Source organism: Sabethes cyaneus, chromosome 1 (assembly GCF_943734655.1).
Source record: "Sabethes cyaneus chromosome 1, idSabCyanKW18_F2, whole genome shotgun sequence".
Lineage (NCBI taxonomy): Eukaryota > Metazoa > Arthropoda > Insecta > Diptera > Culicidae > Sabethes > Sabethes cyaneus.
Genome location: NC_071353.1, coordinates 139,349,240 through 139,375,250, shown reverse-complemented (window position 1 = coordinate 139,375,250; position 26,011 = coordinate 139,349,240). Strand labels below are relative to the sequence as shown.

General features: G+C 41.2%; 1 protein-coding gene across 2 annotated transcripts in view; it reads left to right on the top strand.

Moving 5' to 3' along the window:
• LOC128732948 (uncharacterized) overlaps positions 1 to 26,011 on the top strand; it is an 88,130-nt gene that overhangs the window by 51,385 nt on the left and 10,734 nt on the right. Inside the window, exon 3 of one of the 2 annotated variants that reach the window (XM_053826472.1) lies at positions 11,694 to 11,758. The exons of the other annotated variant lie outside the window; for it this stretch is intronic. The gene's annotated coding sequence lies outside the window, so the exon portion shown is untranslated. The remainder of the gene's footprint in view (positions 1 to 11,693; positions 11,759 to 26,011) is intronic. 2 annotated transcript variants of the gene reach the window in all.

Genomic DNA, 26,011 nt, shown 5'->3' with positions numbered 1-26,011 from the left:
CTTTTTCTCACACGAGTTTCACGAGCGCGGCCACCGCCGCCGCTACCAGGTCGCACTCAAGCGTGAAATTTACCCTCTATGACCATGAAAAGCGCGTAAAAGCTTAACCTTCGCAGTTCGCGAAGCGTTTCGCCCGGGATTGTCTTTCGAACAATACACATATGTGTGCTTTGCTCTGCTGCAGGCGGTCGGCCGATTTTGGGATTTGTGATGGCGAAAAAATTACTCTTCTTTGCGCCGCGCCGCGCGGCGCCATGCCGGAAAGATTTTTCCCTTGTGTATTTTGCTGACAGCTAAGCTCTGGGCTGGTGATTACTCACGAAGTCGAATGATTCATCGCTACACTGGATTTAGGTTCGCGAAATGAGAGTGCAGACTTCTGCTACCCCTGTGATTGTGATTCGTTACCCCACCCGGTTCCTAGCCAGTTTGAGAAATTTACATAAAAAATGAGAGATGTCATTGTTTCGGCAATGATTCATATTTGTTTTTGCGCTGTATCAATGCTGTGTTTACCTAACTCCCAAGCACTAGCGTGCCCAGACATAAACAAAAGTGGGGGCACACGACCTTTCAGAAGAATATTTTGGCCTGGAAAAACGAAATAATCGAAAGAAGGCGAGTCTATTATTTTTTATCACAAAAATACCGGCCGATTAGATTGCAAGCTCAGGACTTTCGTATGCAATTAGATTTCAAATCAACGTTAAAATTGGACTTGAAATTAGACTAGCAACTGGACTAGAAATTCGATTTCAGTTTGGACTTGAAATCGGACTGTTTGGACTGAAATCGGACATGGAACATTGAATTTAAGCCAATTTCGGCTTGAAGCTTTACTATATACTGAACTGGAAATTGGGCGTAAATTTGGACTTGAAATTAAACTTAAATTTAGAGTAATTTGCACTGGAAGTTTCATTTAGAATTAGACATGAAATCGCACTCAAAATGGAATTTGGAATTGGACATGACATTTTATTGGAATTAAATTCGGAATTGAATTAGACTTGGATTTGAAACTAAAGTTAAAATATGACTTGAATTTAGAATCGAAATTGCACTTAAAATTTGAATGGTAGTTGGACATAAATTGAATTTATATTATTTAGACATGAAATTATATTTCGATTATACTTGAAATTGGGATTCAAATTGGGCTTAAAATCAGAGTTCCAATTTGACTTAAAATTGGAAATAAATTAGACTTGAAATGGAGCTTAAAATCGGACATACAATTGAACTTGATATTGGACATTATTTTGTAAAGTGGAGGAGCGTTTGGTGAGAAGAACTGTAAACTGGATGAAACTGAGAAATTTCGATATGAGGTCAAAAATATATCGGGTCGTTCAATGGTGGGTGGTCCTCCAACCCACACTCTCTCGGTTGGAACCCGAGTGTTTTGACAATTAAACTACAGCCGAACCCTTCTATTCGATAGTCTCATGTCTAATTTTTCTCCCTCCAGTCGAACAATTCCATATATGCACACATATTTGGCTGTAGTTTAATTTGCAAAACACTCGTGTACCGAGAGAGTGTGGGTTGGAGTCCCACCTGCCATCAAACGACCCAGTATCTTTTCATATTCATATTTTATTCATTACTTATCAAAATTTCCCAGTTTCACCCTAATTATCATTCGTTTCACCAGACGCTCCTCCACTTTACAAAACACAAGTTTGCGTTGGACCGTAATAGAATCAGAGACAAGTAAAACAGAAAAAAATTAAATGTTAAACTAGACTTTAATTTGGAATAATTTGACTTTAAAGTTCTACTACAAGCCCGATATGGACAGAAAATTAGACACGAAGTTTTACTTTAAATTGCAAGTTAAATGTTTCGTCTTATTGTCTCAACGTTTTACCTTTTTTTTTGTTTCGGTTTTCCAGTCCCATTTTTCCACTTTTTGTATCGACATTTCTCCTTTTCTCTTCTGTTTTTTGTTTTCCGGTTTTACCTTAATTTTTTTCGTTTTCCTTTTTCCGTCCCGTCCTTCCTGTTTCATTGTTCCGTTTTCTTCTGTGCCTCCTGTCTCATATTTTTCTAATTTTGAGTCCTGCTTTTCCTCATGTTTATTACCCGCCTTTGGTAACGTTCTTTCACGTTTCTCTTCTTTTCTTTTTCCTTTATTTTCGATTTCAGATTTCGTCTTTTTCTAACTCTTTTCCTTCTTCGTCTTCATCTATTCAATGTTTCGTTTTCTGTTTTTTGATACCTCCCCTTTAACGGGTTTTCTGTCACGTTTATTGTGTTGTTGGCTCTTATTTTTCCTTTCCTATGCGATTTTCCTTTTTTATCTCCCGTTTTTCGTCTTTTTCTCTTCGTGTGTTTTCTTTTTCTTTAGACCGTTTTTGTTATTACTATTTTTCTTTTTTTTGTCCCATTTTCCCATCACTTGTTCCATTTTTATCCATTTATATCCCGATTGACCCATTCTAACCCGTCTTCCTTGGTTTTTATGGATTTTCTTTTTTCTCTCTCGTTATTCTTTTCTCTTTTGGTTTCTCCTGTTTCTGTTTCGCTTTATTTCTCTCGTTTCTATTTCCTTTTTTTCGTTTTTCTCTTTCCTGCTTCCTCTTTCTATGTTCCTTATCTGTTCTTTTCTCGTTTATCGTTCTTTTCCCGAGTCCTGAGTCTTTCTTCTGTTCTGTTTTTCGCTTTTTTTCTTTAGATTTTCCTTGTTTTCAGAAATGGTTTTCTTTTTTTAGTGTCATTTTCTGTCTCGGTTTTTGTCTTTTTTGCTCCTTTTCTATCCGGTTTTTTGTTTTTGTCTGTTCCATTCTTCCTCTTATTATGTTTAGCTTTTCCCCTTTTGCTGTCTCGTGTTAGTTTTCTTCTCCGTGTAATCACTTTTGTATTTCGTTTTAATTTTTTTCTTCTTCTGTCTCGTTTTATCCTCTTTTTCTGTTTTTGTTTCTCCATTTTCTTGATGCCGTATTTCTCCTTTGGTATGGCGTTGTTTCTCTTTTTTCGTCTAATTTATCTACATTATCTTCGTTTTTTTTTATCTTCTTCAGGATTTTCTCTTCTTCAGCTTTTTCCGTCCAGTCCCCTCGTTTTCCCAGTTTTTCGCTTTCGTTCTTACCTTTTTTTTTGTACCGTTTTCCCTCTCATTCATTCACGTTTTGTCTTTCCTTTTTTTTTCATTCTAATTTTTATTCTCTTTTTTTTCTCGCATTTTTTTCCACTTTTTCTATATCGTTTGTCCAGTTTTACGGAGGACTACGTCTTACGACAAGTTTTGGGATAGCATTCCAAGAAATCAAAAACTGCAAGGTATACAGCCCTAAGGGTTGTACGAAAGGGTGACGTAGGACTATATCAGATCATTAGATCAAAGACTAATGTAAACTGCATTTCAGGCATATGTATGTTTATAAGAATCTGTGAGTGCCATTAAGAGCAAAAGTGAAATAATCAGATTCAATTCTTCATTGAATGCAATGGTGGCTTTGACAATACGTGGACGGGGGTTCATAAATACAACGCCTGCAACCGTTGAGGTAAAGAAATTTCTTTTAAAAAATACTTGTCAGCATCGTAGAGGTTGAAATAGTAATGAATGACCAGCCCACAGATTATTGTATTAAATATGATTATGTAGCTTGACACGCTCCAATAAACTTACTCTAACTCCCTTGTGGCCTTTAAAAGGGCCATTGGTTACAAGTAACATTAAAGCCAAAGCACGTTCATCGTAAATATGACGTGCCATTCGAATGTCCTTCTCTTTTAACATGAATGGCAACAGGCACGTAAGGTAACGGCGTCGATTCACTATCTTTTGCTTCGAGAAGGTTTAACTAGTTTACTTTCACACCTTACCGCTTGTTACATAGCAGAAAATATGGCACATACGCAAAAAATTCTGTTTATTTGCATGAGAGTCCTTATCCTCTTAGCACAGGGGTGAGGGGTCTCAAACCATCAAAAAATAAATTCATGCCTCCAAAAACCCCCACATGCCAAACACATCTGTTTTCGTTTTCACAAAGTGCTAACCAGTCCCAGTATAGTAAACAAAGACGTAGGCCTAGGTAAAAAAATTGAACATTAAACTAGACTTTAATTTGGAATAATTTGAATTCAAAGTTCTACTTCAAACCGAAAATGGACAGAAAATTATACATGAAATTTTACTTTAAATTGCAAGTTACATGTTTCGTCTTATTGTCTCACAAGTTTTACCTTTTTTTTGTTGCGGTTTTGTCTCTTTTCCAGTTCTATTTTTCCACTTTTTGTTTCGATATTTCTCCTTTTCTCTTCTGTTTTTTTGCACTTGATTTCGGGTTTACCTCTATTTGTTTCGCTTTCCTTTTTCCGTCCCGTGCTTCCTCTTTCAATGTTCCGTTTTTCTTTGTTTGCTGTCCCATATTTTTATAATTCTGACCCCCGCTTTACCTTATTTTTATCACCCGCCTTTGGGAATTCTCTTTCCTGTTTTCAATCTTTTCTCTTCTTTTCTTTTTCCTTTATTTTCGTTTCCAGGTTTCGTCTTTTTCTAACTCTTTTAAACTCTTTCTTTCTCCTTTTTCGCCTTCGTCTATTCCGTGTTTCATTTTCTGTTTTTTGATGCTCCGCTCTGCCGGTCACGATTATTCTGTGATTAGCTCTTATTTTCCCTTCCCTATCCGATTTTCCTTTTTCATCACCCGTTGTTCGTCGTTTTCTCTTGCGTGTTTTCTTTTTCTTTAGAGCGTTTTTGTTATTACTAATTTTTCTTTTTTTCGTCCCATTTTCCCATCACTTGTTCCATTTTTATCCTTTTATATCCCATTTGACCTTGGCTTTCCTATGGGTTTTCTTTTTTCTCTCTCGTTATTCGTCTCTCTTTTGGTTTCTCTGGATTCTTTTTTCGTTTTTCTCTCCCCTGCTTCCTCTTTCTATGTTCCTTATTTATTCTTTTCTCTTTTATCGCTCTTTTCCTGAGTCCCGACTCTCTGCTGTTCTGTTTTTCTTTCTCGATTTGCCATGTTTTCAAAAATGTGTTTTTTTTTGTAATTTTTTATCTCGGTTTTTGTCTGTTTTCGCTCCTTTTCTATGTGGTTTTTTGTTTTCGTCTGTTCCGTTCTTCCTCTTGTTTATGTTTAGCTTTTCCCCTAGTATTGGGCAATACCTTATCGATACCCGCGATATCGATACTCGAAGGCCAATATTTCGATATATTTAATCGATATTTACGACGTCGATATGCTGAAAAAATATAGGCTAAAACTAGGCCAGGAAAAGCTTAAGAAAGCAGTATTTTAAGGATTTTTTCTCACGCAGTTTTCTTTTCAGGTATCTACTAAGCTTAATTCTCAAATTTGCTTTGTTGGAATTGACTTTTATGCAAAACTTTGAACAATGTCACTTACTTGTTTAACGCTTATTTAACAGTAAGTGCATACGATACGCGATTTTCAGCAATTCAGAACTGACCAGAGAGCAGAGAGTTTAGTATTGGGCGTTGACGGCATTAAAAAAGACTTTCCAGCTTTTTACGCGCCATAATAGCGGTGAGAGTGGCAGAGGTGGGACAGAGATCGATAATAGCTAGAACCGGCAAGGAGCAACTCCCGGCGGAACTCTGTAGGAGTGGCCAAGAACCGCCATGTGTGGTTTCCGGGGCAGCATAAGATTCAGTCTGGCGCGAACAGCTGTGGCAGGCGGTGCACGAGTGCGATTTTCCGTACAAAGCGACGTGTCCGAATACCTTTTTTTGTGTAGCATTTCCTAATTCCAGAATGCCGCCTTAAATAGTATCGATAAATCTAATATCGATGCTTCACAAACGATATATCGACGGTATCGATAAAGCGGCGGATTTGATATTGATATTCAATTATCGATACTTTCGGGAATTTTGCCCAATCCTATTTCCCCCTCTTTCTGTCACGTGTTATTTTACTTCTCTGTGTTATCACTTTTGTCTTCCATTTTAATGTTTTCTTCAGATTTTATGGTTTTTCTGTCCCGTTTCATCCTCTTTTTTCTTGCTTTTTACTTTTTTGTGTCCGGTAGTTCCTTTTTCTGAGTTACTTTTCTCATTTATCGCCTTCTTTCTGTATTCCTATTGTCTAATTTCTAATTTTCGCCTTTTTGGTCTCGTTTTTCCTCATTTTCATGTCTGTTTCTTCTTTTTTTTGTCATTTTCTGTCTCGGTTTTTGTTTTTTCGCTCGTTTTCTATTTATTTTTTAATTATCGTCTGTTCTGTTCTTCCTCTTATTATGTTTAACTTTTTCCTCCTTCTCCGTTTTATCACGTTTGTCTTTTGTTTTATTTTTTTCAATATCCCGTTGTTTCTCTTTTTTCGTCTAGTTATCCACATTATCTTCGTTTTTTTTCATGTTGTTCAGGATTTTCAGCTTTCTTCTGCTTTTTTGTACAGTCTCCCTGTTTTCCCTGTCTCTCAATTTCGTTTTCTTCTTTTCCACTTTTTTCCCTTTCTGGACTCTAATTTTTTACTCTAGACTCTAGTTTTTGTCATGTTTTCCGTCGTGCTCTTTTCTGTTTCTGCTGGCTCTGTCTCATTTTCCCTCTTTTGCTTTTTTTTGACGTAGGACTACGACTTACAGCATGGTTTGGAATATGGTGGCATTCCAACAAATCAAAAAATGCGAGCGACACAAAAAATTGAATTGAAAGTTTTTGAACGCTAATAGCTCTGCCAATTATGAATGGACGTTGATGGTTTGAATACCAATCGATTTATAATAGATGTAGCAATTGTGTGGTTTTTATTACAAATTTTATTTTTTAAATCACTTACTTTACTTTACTTTAGTGGCAACGGTCCGTTACCGATCCTGCGCCGAACGAGTTATAGTCCTCCAGTACCGTCGGTCCTGGGCTGCCGTTCTCCAATCCCCACGAACACCAGCTGAACGGGCATCGTCTTCGACAGCACACACCCACCGGGTGCGGGGTCTGCCTCGGAGTCTACGGCCTCTTCCTGGTTCTCTGCTGAAAATAGTTTTGGCTACTCTTTCATCGGGCATTCTGGCCACGTGTCCAGCCCACCGCAGCCTGCCACAGCATGTGAGCATTTCGTGATGATAGTTCCATTCCTTTCCACGTTTGCTCTTCGTAATGCACCTTCCAAGGCAATGTTGAATAGCAGGTTAGAGAGTGCGTCCCCTTGCTTCAGTCCATCCAACGTCACGAAAGCAGCTGAGGTCTCACCCGCTATTCTAACGCATGATTTGGATCCATCCAGCGTCGCACGAATCAGCGTAACTAGTTTCGTCGGAAAACCATGTTCTAGCATTATCTGCCACAGCTCATTTCGTTTAACTGAATCGTACGCCGCTTTAAAGTCCACAAACAGATGGTGTGTCTGCAAGTTGTACTCCCGGAACTTGTCTAGCAACTGGCGCAGGGTAAACATCTGATCCGTCGTGGAGCGACCCTCACGAAAACCAGCTTGGTACTCGCCGACGAAGGACTCCGCTAACGGTCTCAGTCTCCAGAACAGGATACGGGAAAGCACCTTGTAGGCAGAATTGAGCAATGTAATTCCTCGATAGTTTTTACACTCCATTCGATGTCCCTTTTTGAAAATTGGGCAAATGAGGCCATCCAACCACTCCTCCGGCATTTGTTCTTCCTCCCAGATCCTGACAATGATCCGGTGGATTGCTTCGTACAGCCGCTCGCTCCCCGCTTTTAGAAGTTCAGCCGGGATACCGTCCTTCCCAGCAGCCTTACCGTTTTTCAGCTCACTGATTGCCTTCTTCTTTTTTTTTTTTGTTAATTAATTTTTTTAATTTTCTTAACCTCCTCCTGTGTTGGTGGCTCCACAGCTTGACCATCGCTTACAATTTCTATCCTGTCCCTGCTGATCTCCTCATTTACCGCTCCATTCAATAGTGTCTGGAAGTGCTCCTTCCACCTGGCTGCTACCGCCGTTTTGTCGGTAAGCAGGTTGCCAGCACTATCATTGCACATCACAGGCATGGCAAAATTCCTGCTTCTCACCGTTTTATAGAAACTCCGTGTGTCGTTGCTGGCGTATCGCTCCTCTGCGCCGGCAAGCACGTGCTCCTCGTACTCGCGTTTCTTTAGACGATGGATTCTTTTTTCCGCAGCTCTAGTCTCTCTGTATCTCTCTCTGTTTTGACGCGTTGCCGCAGTGAGCATGCGACTCCTGGCCTGGTTCTTTTCGTCTGTCACTCTCTGGCATTCGGCATCAAACCAGCTGTTACGCTGTCTTCCACGCGTCGCTGTTGTTTGGATGGCACCATGGATGTTCCTCCACAGCCCATTTATATCTTCTTCTTCTACCTGCTGTTCTGCGATTCGCTGGTGAAGCTTCCTGCGTACTCCACTGCTACGCCGTCTGCCGTTAACCGCTGTATGTTGAAACGCAGCGTCCTTTCAGTGCGAGCTTTCGCCGTGTTCGACAGCCTTGCGCGAATCTTACTCACTACGAGATAGTGGTCAGAGTCGATATTTGGTCCACGAAAAGACCGTACATCGATAACATCCGAAAAGTGTCGACCGTCAATCAAGACATGATCGATCTGAGAGCTAGAGTCTCCATTTGGATGCCTCCAGGTTTGTTTCCGAATATTCAAACGTGGAAAGTAGGTGCTACAGATGGCCATCCCTCTGGCCGCGGCAAAATTTATGAGCCTCAGACCGTTATCATTGGTCGACAGATGCAGGCTATGTCTTCCAATAACTGGACGGAAGAATTCCTCCCTCCCGATCTGCGCGTTTGCATCTCCGATGATGATTTTCACGTCGTGTTTTGGGCACTCTCCATAGGTCCTCTCAAGCTTGTCGTAAAACTCGTCTTTAGCATCATCGGATTTATCATTTGTCGGTGCGTATAAGTTGATTAGGCTATAGTTGAAGAATTTGCCCTTAATCCTCAACACGCATATACGTTCATCTACGGGCCTCCACCGGATAACTCGTTGCTTTTGTTTTCCCAACACTACGAAACCGACTCCATGTTCAGCTTTCTTACCGCCACTGTAGTAGATGTGGTACTTAAAAGAAGTGCCTGCAATAGGGTCTACTGCACGGAACTCCCTTTCTCCGGAATTTGGCCGCCGAACTTCCTGAATAGCAGCGATCTCCACTCCGAGTTGATGCAGCTCTCGAGCAAGCAAGCCAGCCCGTGCCGGTTCATGGAGAGTTCGGACATTCCAGGTACCAAGTTTCCAATCGTTATCCCTTAATCGTTTCCTTGTCCCTTGCCGTGTCCTATACCGATTGTTCCGTCCTGAATTTCTTTGTTCGTTGTTCGTGGTAATTGAGTTTTCGGTATACTACCTCACCGGGGTCGCGATACCTACATCCCACTGATGGGTCTGCCATCTTAGGTATAGCTTGCGGGATACAGCATTTCATATTCAGCCGCCCGTTACGAGACAGACGCTGTGAGAGCCGCCCCTCACCTGGAGAACAGGCGCTCTAGTTCGCACCTCCTAGCTTAGCTGCTTCAGTAAGTACGTGAAGCATTTCCGGGTAAGGCCATCGACCGTCATCATTTGACTTAGATCTGCGTGGAGGCGCCAGGTGGGAGCTTGAGAGAGCCAGAGCTATGTTTGACGCTCCTTCCAGGTAACTCTCTCCATTTCATACCCTTTTAAATCACTAAATAGTGAAAATTGATGAAAAGTTTTAAAGCCAAATTTCCCCATACATTTTCTTCGTGATTTACTTGTTTCACAGGCAGGAACGACAGTGAAACACACCATTTTACAAAAAAAAAGAAACTAAACTCCCCATCCCAAACAGGTCGAAGATTCTTCACGACGTTTAAACCTATACCCATTTGATATCTGTGCTTGGGAAGTACGTCAGAGTGAACAAGCATCCCTTTTCTTCAACCGATTTTATCGTTTGAACATTTAAACTAGTTCAATTTGCAATGTCCTGAAGGTAAACAATTTTGTTAAAGTTAAATCCCCTCTTTTTCTTAACCTAATTTTATGTTTAAACATTGACACTAGCTCAATTTGATGTCCTGAAAGTTAAACGCCATAGAAAAGTGAGCGGTCATCCTTGCCTATGGCCAGATTGTATACAATCAGTACAGGTACTGCAAGAATCTGTTCGGAACTGTTGTCTTGCACGGAAAAAGGGCTCAGGGCTGACGGGATATTTGTGCATGTGACGTGACGCAGCTATTCTCAGAGCGAGGAAAATCAGCGACTGTGTTATTCGAGAATAGTTTTTGAGCGTTTCATTTGCAATTCTTTAAGTAGTTTCAATTGAATTTTTTGTATTGAATAGCTGAAAAGTAGACTGTCGAAAGGAACTATTAAGATGCAGAGGACGTTAGCTAATTGATATTTTAACTGGCTGTCCACATGTTAGTTCTAACTGTAAGAAACTGCACTGCAAATCAATCTAACACAATGAATGGTGTTATCAACAATTTCGTGGAAATTGACGAGTGCGAATCAGTGTTGTAAATATAGCAAATTCACAGATGGATTACCAAGATGGATCTAGAGGTAGTCCGTTGCCTGCTGCTCTTCAGGAAAAGTACGGAGGTCTGTGCTAAAAAATTCCCTGTGACAGAATATACTTTTTTTCGACTTTTCTTTGTACTTTGCCCTTATTACTTTGAATTATTATTTTGCCAGCAAATTTGAAATTGGCGTTCAAATCCGACTTGAAATTATACTTGAAGTTTGACTTAAAATCAAAGTTGAAATAAGACTTGGCAATGGACGTGGAAATGGACTTGAAGAAATTGAGATTGGATTTAAATTATCGCTTGAAATTCTATTCGGAATTGGACTTAACCGAAAATTGGACTTGAAATCGGTGGGGCACGTGCTCCAGTGTGCTCCAGCCTGAGCACGCTAGTGCTCTTAAGTACATTGAATATGTCAAGAACGCCATAGCTCATTTTCAAATAGCAATAAACGGCGTTTTCGTTTCAAGAAATGACGAAAAAAAAACGAAAAGCAAATTTTATGAAATTTCAGTCTATTTGTGGAGATTTAATTATTTTTTCAATTTGTCAGTTACGAAACCATAGAACAGCAAAAAAATAATAAGTATGCCAATTTTCTGCCAATCAATCGTTGAAACTACCATCGGAAATCTTCACGTCAAGAGTCCACTGCTGCGGTTAATTACGACGACGCACAGTCGTACAGACATACAGACAATTTCGCATAATAACCAATTAGGTACTTGAACGATCGATCGATCGATTGCCAATCTTTCTTAAACTTCAATTACCAACTCGTGTAGACTGTGTGGTCAGTCCACTCAGTCGAGTGGCGGTAGCAGAAGTCGCCGCTACCGATGCGATGTGGCAGTCGAAGCGTTGCAGAAAACTGTTGCAATTACCGACAAAATAGTAGCTGGTAATAGCTAATAGGTATCTCTGCCCCTGGGCTGGCAGATGGGTTCCAACAACAAAACACCTTTCCTCGAACAATTCTTGCATCAGTCCATGATCGATCTGTATTCGAAAACTGCGATTAATGGGTTGATTGTTCGGCTTTTTTTTATTTAGCATTCATTTATTTTGCGCCTTTTGGCGCCACGCCATCGGATCCGAGTCATACTTCATCGAGGCTTCTTTCGTCAGTTAGTAGTGATCGGAGATTAGCATTTCTTGCGAGACGAGTTAAACGAGAATTGCCAATAGTTTTAATTCGATTTCGAAACTTGCGTGTTATAGCATACTAAGAAACGTTCTTTGATTTTTTCTATACTCTTTCAGGTGTTACATGCTAATTTCACCGGGAACTGGTTGCAAAGGACGTGCCAGCATTGAACACTGGTGAGGTATGTTAAATCACTGCATCGACGCGTTAAACATGAATTATTTGCATTGCTCGAATTCACAAACACTCGGTTGCCAATCGAGTTTTGTTGAAATTTTTAAATTTTATTCAAGTGATGGTTGGTAAATGGCCTGGTGAGGAAAATCTTAACCTGTCGCAGATTAGGCAGCAAATTATACTTGGATTGGACCTGAAATTGCACTTGAAATTAAATTTGAAATTGGGCCTAAAATTAATGTTGAAATTGGAATTGAATTAGAATTGAAATTGGTGCTACAATGGGACATGAAGCAATTGGAACTAAAATGATTGTATCTGAAACATAGACTACAATTTGTTAAAATTTATGGCAACAAATCTTGTTCATTTACCGTACATTCTGAAGTATCACAAGGTAGTCACTTAGGACCAGTATTGTTGGTGATTCTAATAAACAAATTGCCTGATGATAGCTCCCACGCAGGAATTCTAATTTACGCAAAAATCTTTTTTCTAATCAAGTCCATGGATGATCGCCCTGAAGAGCTCAATTATAGTGATTTTCAGTGGTAACAGCTTGAAGAACTAAAATTAACATGAAAATTGGTATGCTGTTATCCCTCGGTTAGTCAACCCGTCGCATATAACCAATCAGTGATCAACTTAGACTCCTTAGTTTCCTTACTCCACGTCGCTGATTTTAATTAATATTATTTTAAAATGTTTCTATGTTTAAGAACAAAACAAAATCATTTTAAAACGTATTGTGTAATTGCTCTCTTACTCAAAATCGCAAAAAAATCTTCAGAAATGGTGGTACAAATTGAAATCATTAATCACAATTAATTACAGATTTCTGTCCTCTTAGGCCCTCAATTAGGCTTAATTAGGTCGTACCGTTCCTTCCGCGGGGGTGCACCAAATATGGTCACCACCAGGCCATCTTCTCATTCCGGTTTGTGAAACTGGCAAACAAAGCACGGTCGTCGGTCGGTCGGCACACTTCAGGCAGGCATCCCCCGGAATCACCATTTTCGGATTAACTTTCGAAGGCTTAAAGTGTGTCAGCAGGCATACATGAATAAATGATCATTTTCCTAGAAGAGTTAAAATCAAAACAAAAGTTTCCGGCGTCGTTCACCATTTCATCTTCGGTCGTAAGTATAATGGGATGGAGGGCCTTGTTTTCGGAGTTCGAGTGTAGGAAGAACGATTTCTTTCCGCACGCTGACTTTGGCCGTTCCTTTCGGATGAATCCTTTGTCTGAGTCTGAGGCTCGTGACGTGACAGTTCAGCGAAGCGGATAATTTCGCCGGCTGCTCACTCACTGGCTGCTCAGGTTTTCGTCCGAGAGCATCGCCATCGGCGTGGCCCCCACACAAGACACAACACCTTTGATTGGGATTTGCTTCGTTTGGGGCACGGGTTGGAATAAATTTTACCCTTTTCTAGACATTTCAAAGTTATTTTTTGTTCGACCTGCTATGGCAGTGAGCAGGTGTTTCTCCAAAGTTGAGCCGCATTAGTCTAAAGTGGTACACTACAAGCTGATTAAATGAATTGTTTTTTTTTGCCGACGAAACATAAAACTAGTCCAAATCTAACTTCCATAACATATTCTAACAATAGTGAAAAACATTGCAAAAACAATGGTTCCAAACATTTGCTATAGGAACGTGACGAAAAGCCAAACCGAGTACAGGTAAGCACTCCGAGCCTAATGGACCGAAAATTACTTGCTTTTCCCCCCCGGGCAGGTACCGATTATTATTGGGCCACCATAACGAACGTCATGGCGTCATGGAACTGCTGGCTGATGGTTTGGTTTCGCTCGAGGGCTGTACTGTTTTCCACACCGCATTCATGAATGATCAAAATAATAGGTACACATTTTATTAGAAAAAAAAAGCCGTGCACTCTTCCGCACGCCGGTATTGCACAACTGCTGCATCGGTAATTGGATTTTGCATAATGAACGGACGATTATTATTTCTATTTTTCGTTCACAACCGGTGCAGTCATGTTGACTGACGGCGATCCCGACAACCGACGACGACGACGACGTCGCGTCACGGTGAAACGTGCATGTAGGACGGTGATTACTAACGTTTTGTTTGACGTGTTTAAGCACCACGAGAAAAAAAACGAACGAACAGTAATCAGGAGTTGCTTTTATTTTCGCCATTTGCACTCTGCCCTAAAATAGAACTAAAACAAAACGATTCGAAAAACGGAGAAAATAGGTGCATTAAACATAAATACTGACAGCCTTTCTGCTGGCAAAATTAAAATAACTAGTAAATGGTTTACCAGTTTCATTCGAAAAGTGAAAATACCGTTGAGCCGTAATAAATTTATTTGGAGTCGAGTTTACAGAATGGAGCGTTATTAGTTGGGAAAAAGGACCTACATAACTCACTCCGCACCTCTCTTTGTTTATTTTATGATGTGCTAGTTCCCGATCTTTGCAAATCCTTCAGGATTTGAGAAATTTACAACACAAGTTAAAAATAAAATCTGTGTGATCTGAAAGAGACTAAGTTGTCGGTTCTGGGTAGTCGTGCTCCAAATCCTAACATCAGCTCAATAATTCAGCAACAATTCGGGTTTTATTGCAAACCTATAATGGCTTTTATTGTCAAAATTGGTCACGAAAGTCATCATATGAGCATGATAAAACACATGTTTGCATATTTCTCGATAGTGCACAATTTTAAAACCTTCAAATTACCTATACTTAAGAGTTCGATAATTTTCGAATGGCTTTTACCTACCATTCGACTTCGAAATAACGCGTAAAATATACTTTTGGTTTCTCCAATTACTGTCAGCACAATTACTTAACTATCCATTAAGTAATTCTCCCAGCTGGTCTCGGTTTTCGTTTGTTTGAATCTCGGCTAGGAGAGGCTGTTGGTGGCAATAGGATCCTATCACTAGTCCGGCAATTGTCCTGTACTCTTACAGCTGTGCGTGAAGCCTGTCTAATAAAAACAAAAGGGCAAATTCAGAAAACGGAATGTAGCAACAGTCATTCTCATTCCGAAAATACCCAAACTTCACGGATTTTCATATAATTTTTACTCTTCGAAAGCAAAATGACACCAAATATCATTTTTTTACCTGTTTCAAGTCATCCTCATTCCGAAAATACCCATTTTCTAAGAATTTTTGCATTATTTTAAGTTTTATTTCGCTTTTGGGTTTTTCGCACCTTCAACTTTCTAAAAATAACTCTTCTTGGATTTAAAATGCCAAATATCATATTTTGGCCTTTTTATAGCCATTTTTAGTCAATTGCAAAACTTTTTCTAATAATTTTCTAACCAATCAAGTGATTTTGCCATTACTTTTTAGTTATTTTCTAATCATTTTCTGGTTGTTTTCAATTATTTTTCACCCATTTTCAAGCTTTTGTGTAGCCAGTTTCTACCTATTTTCTATTAATGTCATAGCTTTTTGCTGGTTATTTTCTAGTTGCTTTTAAGCCATTCTCTTGCTATTTTCTAATAATTTTTTAGCCAGTGTTTGACGAATTCAAGCGATTTTCTAATAATAAGGTTAAACGAAACATCGGACCACGAAACAATTCAATAGTGATATACTAGGCAATAATACCTTTCAAATAAGACTTCTTCTTCTTCTTCAGCAGCATAGAACCGGGGTGGCTCGTGCTGTTTCAAGCACTCGTCTCCATTCAACTCGGTCTTGGGCCACTCGTCGCCAATTTCATAGTCGTCTCAGAAGTCCCAAATCGCTTTCGACCTGGTCGAGCCATCGTGCAAGTTGGGCCACCCTGTTCCTGGTGCCGGTGGGGTTGTTGAAGAGGACTGTTGAAGAGGCATCCTTACGACGTGTCCGGCCCACCGTAGCCTGCTAACTTTCGCTAGATGTACGATGGGAGTCTCCCCAAGCAGTGCCTGTAGCTCGTGATTCATACGCCTCCGCCATTCTCCGCTTTCAGTTTGGACTCCGCCAAAATCCTTCGTAGCACTTTCCGCTCGAATACGGCAAGGGCGCGTATGTACTCCGAGGGCAGCGTCATGGCTTCAAGTCCATAAAGAACTACCGGTCTAATAATGGTTTTGTACATTGTTAGCTTCGTGCGGCGGCGTATGCTTCCTGATCGTAGCGTTTTACGAAGGGAAAAGTAGGCCCGATTTCCTGCTTGGATGCGCCGCTGGATCTCCTTACTAGTGTTGTTGTCCGCGGTCACCAGCGATCCCAAATACACGAACTCCTCTACCACTTCTAGTTCGTCGCCGTCAACGGCTACCGTCCGTGGGAGGCGCTCGTTTGTTTCCTTTGAGCCTCTTCCTTTCATGTATTTGGTCTTCGACGCATTTATTTTTAGCCCAATTCTCCTTGACTCCGCTTTCAGTCTGGCGTAGATTGCCTCCGCCGTCGCAAAGTTCCTGGCAATGATATCGAAGTCATCTGCAAAGCCTAGAAGTTGGCTACTCTTGGTAAAAATCGTGCCTCTCGTTTCGATGCCCGCTCGTCGGATCACCCCCTCAAGAACGATGTTGAACAGCATGCAGGATAAACCGTCACCTTGTCTCAACCCTCGCCGCGTCTCGAAGGGACTCGAGAGTGTCCCAGAGATGCGTACGAAACACATCACTCGATCCAATGTAGCTCTGATCAGTCGCGTCAGTTTGTCCGGAAAACCGTATTCGTGCATTATCTGCCATAGCTTGTCTCGATCGATTGTATCGTATGCTGCTTTGAAATCGATAAAGATGTGATGCGTGGGCACGTTGTACTCCCGAAATTTCTGCAAGATCTGTCGGATAGTAAAAATTTGGTCCGTAGTTGCGCGAGCCCCCATGAAACCCGCCTGATAATTCCCTACGAAACCTTGTGCTATCGGTGACAGGCGGCGTAACAGGATCTGGGAAAGTACCTTGTAGGCGGCGTTTACCAACGTAATACCACGATAGTTGCAGCAGTCTAGCCGATCACCCTTTTTGTAGATGGGACAAACCACTCCTTCCATCCATCCATTCCATCCAACCCAGTGTATAGCCTTTGCTAGCGTTTCCATGTTTACAAGCTCTGCCGGTAGGCGGTCTTTCCCAGCGGCTTTATTGGTCTTCAGCAGCCTGATTTCTCGTTTGACTTCTTGGAGATCAGGTGCTAGGACATTACTATCGTCCATGGGCGCTCCTAGGTTAATTTCCGTTCCGCCTCCTTCTGCGACTTCGCCATTGAGGTGTTCATCGAAGAACTGCTTCCACCTGTCGACCACCTCGCGCTTGTTTGTGATTAGATTCCCTTCCTCGTCCCTATACACTTCAGGTTTCGGTGTGTAGCCCTTCCGAGTTTTGTTCACCTTCTCATAAAACTTGCGCGTGTCATTAGCTCGGAATAGTTGCTCTAATTCTTCACGATCTCTGTCCTCCTTTTGGCGCTTTTTCTCCTCAGGATCGTGGTCAACTGGTTCCTAGCTCGTCGGTATTTGGCTAGATTCTCTCTAGTGGCAATACTTAGATAATTTTTCCAAGCATTTTTTTCTCCTCCACCGCTTGTTGGCATTCCCCATCAAATCAATCATTTTGTGTACTTCGAGGCTCAATACCTAGTGCCGCGGTAGCGGCCTCTCCGATGGCCGAGCGTATTCTGCCCCAACCGTCTTCGAGGTTTGAAACACCTAACTCCTCGGAAGAAGGCAGTGCCTCATTCAATTCTCGCGCGTAGTTTTCAGCAGCTTGTGGGTTATCTAGCTGCCTGATGTTCAGCCGAGGAGGGCGGCTTTGACGTGTCCGGTATACGGTGGACAGCTTTGAGCGCACATGTACTGCTACTAGGTAATGGTCAGAACCAATATCCGCACCCCGACGGGAGCGTACGTTCGTGATGTTAGAGAAAAACCGGCCCTCTATGAGAACGTGGTCAATTTGGTTCATTGTACGTTGGTCAGGTGATCTCCAGGTGGCTTTGTGGATATCCTTGCGCGGGAAAAAGGTACTTCGGATCACCAGGCCTCGGGAAGCTGCGAAGTTAATATATCGTTGGCCGTTATCGTTTGTGTCGGTGTGCAGGCTATGGGGTCCTACCACCGGTCTATACATTTCTTCCCTACCGACCTGGGCGTTCATATCCCCGATGACGATCTTGATGTCCCGTGACGAGCAGCTGTCGTACATTGCCTCCAGCCTCGCGTAGAACGCTTCTTTCTCATCGTCGGGTCTACCTTCGGGCGGGCAGTGCACGTTAATGATGCTATAATTGAAGAAACGATCCTTTATCCTCAATACACGCATTCTCTCGTTGATCGCCTTCCAATCTATCACGCGATCCTGCATTCCGCCCAGCACTACAAAGCCCGTTCCCAGTTCGTTGGTAGCGCCACCGCTCTGGGAAAACTGGGCCTTTCCGCCACGGGTCTTCCATACCTTCTCTCCTTTGCGACAGATTTCCTGCAGTGCTACGATGCCGAGTATGCGGGGTTCCAGCTGTTCAATCAGCACCCGCTCGCAACCTGCGAAATTTAGCGATCTGCAGTTCCAAGTTCCGAGTCTCCATTAGTCGTCCTTGTTCCGTCGCCTAGGTCGATGCCGAATATTCCGCTCCGAATATGCTTGAATATTGTTAGTTTAAATTTAGTTTAGGTGTGTAGCCGTACTGGGGCAACACTACCGAGTCTCGCGATGGGACTGCCATCTTATAGTGCCGAGACTCACTATACCTCCTTCCCGGTTAGTATACGACCTTAGTTTCCACCGGTTGGTTACCCGATCTCCGCTAAGGTTGCTCGTATTCCGGCTGGTACCACGAGGAGGTCGGGATCGGAGTTGCTGGATAAGAGGCTAACGACCACTATGGGGTCTATATTCCGCATTATCCAGCCGTTTACCAACCTATCCAATAAGTTTACCAAATAAGACTAATAGCGTATAAATCGGTTCAGCCATATCCGAGAAACAGACGCTAGAAAATGAGCTGCACACACACACACACACTCACACACACACACACACACACACACACACTCACACACACTCACACACACTCACACACACACACACACACACACACACACACACACACACACACACACACACACACACACACACACACACACACACACACACACACACACACACACACACACACACACACACACACACACACACACACACACACACACACACACACACACACACACACACACACACACACACACACACACACACACACACACACACACACACACACACACACACACACACACACACACACACACACACACACACACACACACACACACACACACACACACACACACACACACACATACACACACACACACACACAAAGTTTCAAAAAAGTCTATGATGAACTCGAAATGAGTCCAAAAAAGCATAAAAAAGAGTTTAAAAAGACTGAAAAAAAACAAAAGGATTTAAAAAATGGTATAGCTTAAAAGGTATCCAAAATGAGACCAACATGGTCCAGAATAAGTCTAAGAGTCCAAAAAAGTCAATAAATAAGTCTCCAAAGAATCCAAAAGGATCCCAAAAGAATTCTAAGAGTCCAAAAAGTGTCCTTAGAGTCGACCAAATTTGGTGATTTTAGTCATGACCTTGAAATACGGCCAGGCATACATTAATATTTTTTTTGAAACGATGGATCTACAATTGATGAAGGGACGGTAAGGGAAAGTCACGAAGGATTTTTTGGAAATAGAGGGGAAAGAGTGGAAAGGAAGAGAGGGGGGGATTAGGTAGCTACGCTTATCAAGTTGTCATAGTGGCTCCTACCTTTTGTCCAATGCTGGAAGGTGCATAGGTCAAACCAATCTATAATCTGAGATTATAACCGGATTCGAACCATCAACACCCGCCAGGGCATGTGGCTCGCTGGTACCCGTGTACCTATGAACCACAGAGGCGCTGGACAAAAGGAGACTGCACAATCCCCCTTATTAATGTAGCGACATGGGTTGGGCTATTTTTAGACACAAATTGTGCCTCTTCCTTCACCTACTGTAGAAACCACCGACCGAGAAGTTTTAATCTAACTTTGTGTTTACTGGCGGGACGACGACACTTATAAGGTACTGCGTGTGAACGCTGTTCGTCTGCTGGCGTGTTAGCTGCGGTTCGCAGCGCGGGGTTTCGGGAGAAGGCCCCGTTCCTGTGAAAATCGACCAAACCTCGTGATTTTAGTCATGACTTTGAAATGCGGTCAGGCAGTTTTATTATGCTATACAATTCTGTACTGAAAGTCGTAGGTCAATCACTTGCTATCGTCAAATACGATAGAATATAAACTTATGTACGTTTCATTAATCTATATTTACGATACTGAATTTATTAAAAGTCAATAACGATAATTTTCGTACATTGTTATACGAGTTGGTGTTTGCTGGGGTGTCAGCCAGCGGGTCAGCACAAGAATACTGAATGTATGGTAAATGAAATGTAAGCCAGGAAACACTGCCATAGAATTTAAAAGCCGCATTGCACAGTATCTCAACACTCTTGGAAAAACCATTTTCCTTGAGCTACGTCCTTTCACAGAGATTAATATTCATCAAGTGATTAATCGGATTCGGACGTAGACGTACACACGGATACGCTAGACAGAGGCCGCCTTTGGTTTTCAATTTACCGCGACTCCGCCGATGATCGCATGCCATTGAATTCAACTAAATTGCTTCACATTTTCGCCATTCAAGAGCCCGGGCTTTCAGTTTCGTTTCGATTAGATGATTTTTTTTGCTTTAGTCGTTTTCCATTTTGTAGGAGTCAGTCAGTCGCTGTTGGGCTCTCCAAGCGTGATTGAAATCGTCTCGAGTCCGCGAAGTCCCGTGCAACATTAGGTGAGCCTAAACAAACAGTAAATGTTCGGAAATAAAAACAGAAGAAAAACTTTTAACATATCAAAACATTTCGCTTTCGTTGAAAAGGAAGCGTGCAATGCAAAGAGAAGATATAATGGCTTGTAATTCAATAATTAGACTACCGTTTCGAGTCGACTCCACTGACTGACTTGACTGTGCAGTCGAAAGTGAATGTCTGCCTGTGATTTAAAGTAATGCCGGCTAGCTAGCAGCTAGCATTCGCAATTCAATTTACGCTGTCAATTACCTAGTTGAAAGGGCAGTAATTTCAGCCAAATCTAATTTCTGTTCTTCAGTTCCAATTTCAAACGGTAGTATGAGTGATGAATGGAATGCTGAACTCGCAGATTCACGACTGGGGATGATACTGCTGCTGCCGCTTGGTCTGGTTGTAGGAGTCAGAAAACCTTCACTCGGAGGCAACTATGTTACGCCCTCCGCATGCTGGTGGCTGACCCAAAAAGCTTAAGCACACACGGTGCTTTGGGTGCAAGCCAGTTGGTTGCTTTCGTGCAGTTTAGTTGGTCGAGGTCAGTAAAATCGAACCATGAAGAGCACACAGAAAGCAATACACCAACCGAGACACATTTATAGGTCAGCACGATTAATCGGTGACCGTGGATGTTGGTATTATTGCTTCAAGTCCCAAGTGTGCTGCAGCACCCAAGCAAAACGGGTCGTGAAGGCGGAGACGATCTGCCAACCGACGCCGACGATGTAATGACGATGACGACGACGGTTGGCCTTCGTTTCCGTGCGGAAAGCGGAAGAAGAGCGTTTGAATGGACGTTTGAATGCTGACTGTAGGCCTAGGAGTCTGCCGTTGCTTCACATGGCTTCGTTTTGGGTTTTCAAAAATAGTAGGTAAAATAATCGCCTATAAAAAAGTATGGTATGACAGCACAGTCTCGAAACGAAATACTCAAAACAAACTTCAGAAGTTTGTTTTGTTTTTGTCATATTTCGATATTGTTTAGTATGATTAGCTTATTTCTTTTTCGTTGCTAATCCGATTTTGCGCTCTTCAACTCATTTATTTTGAAATTGCTTCCGTTCAAATGAGATATTCTTTATTTCTGGATTAGCCCCATTCCTGCTTAACTTCCATTATTTATGAAATAAACGGTCGTCTAATTTTGCACCATGTTCCTCGCTATTCGATTACCTATTCAAAAGTACCCGAAAAGGTGTCGAAAGTTCTCGCCGGTGGCGCTCGTAGCGCGAACGTTGTTAGATCTACAATTTTGTTTTTGAATTAGACAGCAGAATGAAGTTGGGGCGTTAATCAGATTCAATTTTCACAACTGCAAAGGTCTATCCAGCACCCGTCGTGACCCGAATGGGCCTTGCCTTGACACAAACATTACACTAATGCAGGCAGGAAATGTTAGCGTTTTAAATGTCACTTCAAGTCAGCCCAATTTGGCGCAAGTCTGCGAACAAAGCTGGTGCTGATTCTGGAAACAATTCACCCGAACCGGCAATCGGCACCTCCAAACTCGCTAACCAGAAACTATTGTTCAACCGCCTAGGTATGGGAAATTTTGTGGCTCGAGAAGAAAATTTTCACAAGTCGCTGCGAATAGCGACAAACAACAAAGTCTTACGTCAGATTGTTGTTCGGACAGCCCCACCGCGACGACGTGACACACTGAACTGCACTGCAGCAGCCGAACAGCGCGCTGTGCAATTTCAAAGCATGCTCTGTTAAACGTTTTCACGTAATATCGGCCGTTCACTGTGTCACACAGTATGGAGCAGTCATTACCTACCTAACAATAAGTGTAAAAGAATTGGAAACAATCGGCACACTCTATGATTCAACTATTTCAAGACTTAATATGTTAGTGAATGTGCAAAAAATTGCAACATTTTTCAATCTTATTTTACAGGTTTTCATTTTACTGTTACTGTATCCACTCAATTTTTTATCGTAAATTTCAATTACTTTTTAACTATCGTAGGTAGCAGTTTTTACAACCTGAATTACAATAAATCGAATAAAATCTAGATCATGTCTGACAACTGCACTCCCGGAGATTGCAGCTGTTCGGAACGTTCGGTGGTCAAATTCCGGAGCAAAGCAAGCGAGTTTCGTCCCGCAGGTTCTATTGTAGGCAGTTTATTCAAGTAATGAAGCAGAACGCGGAGACGATTTCTTTCTGAATCGGAAATAACCACAACGGGATATCCAAAGGAGGTCCGTAGGTGAATGAACGAAACGTCTATAGGTGGACAGACTTTTTTTGTAATACACAACCGAATCATTTTTTTTTTATTTTTGGTGTTCTTATAAGCGTGGCTAGAATCTCAATAGTAAATCCACCCGTATCACAAATAACTGGACTATTTGTCATAGCAGAGATGCAACTGTAAAAGTCTATGTGTGTATTGTGAGTTCAGAGACATATTAGGATATTTTGGACTGCTTTTGAACACTTTATAGACTCCTTTGAGATTTCCTGGGCTCATTTTTTCCTGAAAATGTTTTTGAATTCTTGTTTTTGACTCTTTTTCCATATTTCCGTTAACTTTTAGTATTTTACTGTGGTGTTTTTATTCTTTTTAGATTCTTTTTTTACTCTTCATGGATGCTGTTTTACACTTTTTGAATTCTTACAATATTTTTTGTACTCTTGCACTCTTTTTGGACTCTTTTAGGATACTTTTTGTACACCTAAATTTTTTTGGATTCATTCTGGAGTGTTTCTGGATTGTTTTGAACACTTTTGAGCATCTTTTTAAGTTCGTTTTGGACTATCTTCGAACCTGTTTTGCATTACTTGCTTTGAAGCACATTTTTAGCTATTTTTGGACTCTTTCCGATCCCGATTTTTATGGGCTTATTTTGTATTCAATTTACCCTTTGTGAACATTTCATGATCAGTTTTCAAACTCTTTTTAGACTTATGTCATTTATATTGGTGGCTTTTTAAACTCTTTTCGGACTATTCCCTGATACTTTTGGAGCTTTCTGGATTTTTAGTACACTTTTTAGACTCTGTTAGAGTTCTTTTGGAATAAATATACTACGGGTAGTCTACCTAAGCTAAGCTAATCTCTTTTAGAGTTCTTTTAGAATACTTTTGGAACGTATTTGAATTCATTGTTGATTTTTTACCTTTGTTATAGTATATAACAAAGGATTAGAAATTGATCGAAAAACACGGAATTGATCCGAGGCCCGGAAGGGCGAGTGTCATATATCAATCGGGTTCGACCAACTGAACAATGTCTCTGTGTGTGTGTGTGTGTGTGTGTGTGTGTGTGTGTGTGTGTGTGTGTGTGTGTGTGTGTGTGTGTGTGTGTGTGTGTGTGTGTGTGTGTGTGTGTGTGTGTGTGTGTGTGTGTGTGTGTGTGTGTGTGTGTGTGTGTGTGTGTGTGTGTGTGTGTGTGTGTGTGTGTGTGTGTGTGTGTGTGTGTGTGTGTGTGTGTGTGTGTGTGTGTGTGTGTGTGTGTGTGTGTGTGTGTGTGTGTGTGTGTGTGTGTGTGTGTGTGTGTGTGTGTGTGTGTGTGTGTGTGTGTTTGTGACACTATGACGCCTACCTTTAGTCGACTGTTTCTCGGAGATGGCTGAACCGATTTGATCGCCGTTAAGTTTATTTGAAAGGTGTTACTGCCTTGTAGATCACTATTGAATTGTTCGGACGGTTTGTTTAAAAGTTATAAGCAAAAATGTAAAAATCACATGACACGATTTCTCCGGAACCACAATTGAAAAATAAAATGGTATAACAAAGGTTCCTTTCACCAATAGGTGAATTTAATCTGGTTTTTTGAACTACTGTCGGACCAATTTCGCATTCTTTTTCAACTGGGTTTGGGCAAAATTTCGACTGTTTTTGACTTTTTTATACGTATTTGTCTGTGCTCATTTTGTATTCTTTTTAAACTTTTTTGGTATTTTTATGTACGCTTTAGGACACTTTTTGAATTCTAATTTTGAATAATTTTTAGATATTGTTCGATTCTTTCAGGACACTTTAAACTCTTTTTCGATTTTTAGATGTTTTTACTCTATTCTAAGAAACTATAGATTCTATTCAGACTTCTTTGGGCTGTTCTCGGACACTTCGTAGACTCTTTTGGAGGTCTTTTGGAAAGTGTTTGAATTCTTTTCGTATTTATTTACACTCCTTTTAGACTATTTTGGTATTTTTGTGCTCTTCTTCTGAATTTTTATGGACTCATTTTGAACTCTTCTTGGACTTTATTTTGATTTGCGTAGGTTTTTTTTTCTGAATTCATATTATACCCTTTTTAACTGTTTTATGTGATTTTTTGGACTCATTTTGTGTTTTCTTTGATATTTGTTAGATTTATTGGACACTTTACAAACTCTTTGGAGTTTTCTGATTTCGTTTTGCTCTTTTTGGATTTTCTTTGTTCCTCTTTTATACTCTACTAGCTGACCCGACAAACTTCGTATTGCCACAAATTAAACTGTGTTGTACACAAATCATGAATCTCGGATGAACTTTGCCACAATCTCGAGTTTTGCAAGTTTCTGAGGAGTTCATGAGTGTTTTAATATACAAATTTTCCTCATAGTAAAGTAGAAAACAACTCCCCCAACTTCTAGAGTTATGAGAAAATTTGTATTTCATTTGTATAGGAGCCCCCCCTCCCAAAGCAGGGAGAAGTTTCAATTCACCATAGAAAACATTCTTGTCTCCAAAAACACCCACATATCAAATTTTGTTCCGTTTGCTTGATTAGTTTTCGAGTTATGTGGAAATTTGTGATTCATTTGTGTGGAAGCCCCCCTCTTAAAAGGGAGAGGGGCCATTATTCCCCTCCTATAGAGGGGAGGAATCTCAATTCACCATAGAAAAAAAATTGCCCACAAAAACACCCACATGCTAAATTTGGTTCCATTCGCTTGATTAGTTCTCGAGTTATGCGGAAATTTATTTTTCTTTTCTATGGGAGCCCCCCCTCCTAAAAAGGCAAGGGGTCCTAATTCATCATAGAAAAAAATCATGCCTCCAAAAACACCCACATGCCAAATATGGTTCCATTTGATTCATTAGTTCTCGAGTTATGAGGAAATTTGTGTTTCATGTGTATGGGAGCCGCCCTCTTAGTGGGGAGTGGGGTCTCTAACCATCATAAGAATCTTCCCTGGCCCCGAAAACCCCTATATGGAAATTTTCACGCCGATCGGTTCAGCAGTTTTCGATTCTATAAGGAATATACAGGCAGACAGACAGAAATACATTTTTATAGGTATAGATTTGTATGGGAGCCCCCCCTCTTAGTGGAGGGAGGGGTCTTTTGCCATCGAGAGAACCTTCCGTATCCCCAAAAACCCCTACATGCAAATTTTCACGCCGATCGGTTCAGTAGTTTTCGATTCGAAAAGGAACATAGGGACAGACAGACAGACAGAAATCCTTTTTATAGGTATAGATAGATTTGGGG